The following is a 1,143-nucleotide window of genomic DNA, read 5'->3' on the forward strand; positions in this document are numbered from 1 at the left end:
ATGCATTATATATAGAAAATTTAGATGAAGAGAAACACAAATGGAAAAACTCCTTCGTACCTCAAAAGCTCACTTTGTATGTATGGAGAATTCAGAGATGTTATAAGAGACATGATTTTACATATATATGATGATGATTTGAACTTCACTTCACATGCACAGACTCATATACTTATTCAGAAACACGTGCAGGCTGACACTGACAAGCTCACTATTCTCTTTCATATTGTCATTTTTGTTCTTGATGTTGTTTTTAATCTCACTCTTGCTCTCGCTCCTTCCTTCCTTCTTTCCATCCTTTCAATTTTCCTTCCTTTCCTTCCTTCCTTCCTCCCTTCCTTCCATCCTTCCTTCTTTTCTTTCTTTCTTTCTTTCTTTCTTTCTTTCTTTCTTTCTTTCTTTCTTTCTTTCTTTCTTTCTTTCTTTCTTTCTTTCTTTCTTTCTTTCTTCCTTCTTTCTTTCTTTCTTTCTTTCTTTCTTTCATCTTTCTTTCTTTCTTTCTTCTTTCTCCTCTTTCTTCTTTCCATCTTTCTTCTTCTTCTTCTCTTCTTCTTTCCTTCTTCCTTCTTCTTTCTTCTTCTTCCTTCCTTCCTTTTCCTTCCTTCCTTCCTTCCTTCCTTCCTTCCTCCCTTCCTCCTCCCTCCCTCCCTCCCTCCCTCCCTCCCTCCTTCCCTCCCTTCCTCCCTCCCTTATATGCATACACAAATAAATGAACATGGTAAGGATTCGTTTTTAATTGTTTTTATATCATGGAAGAATTGATCTATGAAATACTAATCTCATATGCAAGTTTATAGAATTCTCCATTGCATAATTGTAACCACGCTTCATCTTGATTATCCATATATAATGTATAATATCTATAATTAATGATATATGCGTGTGCGTGGTCGTGGGTGTGGGTGTGGGTGTGGGTGTGGGTGTGGGTGTGGGTGTGAGTGTGTGTGTGTGTGCATGTGTGTGTGTGTCTGTGAGTGTTCTATGTCTATTATTGCATTTTATTATTAAAAGCAGGTTTGGGGCCAATTTTGTGAATATTCACATGACATTAGTAGAACAAAGAGTATAGTAAAACCTGAATTTCAAGAATATCTAACGCAACTTTTAAACTAATTCTGAAATTATTTTTTTTCTTCAAGTATA

General features: G+C 35.8%; 1 protein-coding gene across 4 annotated transcripts in view; it reads left to right on the forward strand.

Annotated features, from left to right (window-relative positions):
• LOC122268078 (uncharacterized) overlaps positions 1-463 on the forward strand; it is a 19,099-nt gene extending 18,636 nt beyond the window's left edge. For all 4 annotated transcript variants that reach the window (XM_086546949.1, XM_043038337.2, XM_043038336.2 and 1 more), the window contains exon 6: positions 1-463. This exon is cut by the window's left edge and continues 1,486 nt beyond it. The gene's annotated coding sequence lies outside the window, so the exon portion shown is untranslated.
• The last annotated feature ends 680 nt before the right edge of the window (positions 464-1,143 follow it).

This window comes from Penaeus japonicus, unplaced genomic scaffold (genome assembly GCF_977035675.1).
Source record: "Penaeus japonicus unplaced genomic scaffold, GWHDUDI00000001_assembly GWHDUDI00000018, whole genome shotgun sequence".
Taxonomy (NCBI): domain Eukaryota; kingdom Metazoa; phylum Arthropoda; class Malacostraca; order Decapoda; family Penaeidae; genus Penaeus; species Penaeus japonicus.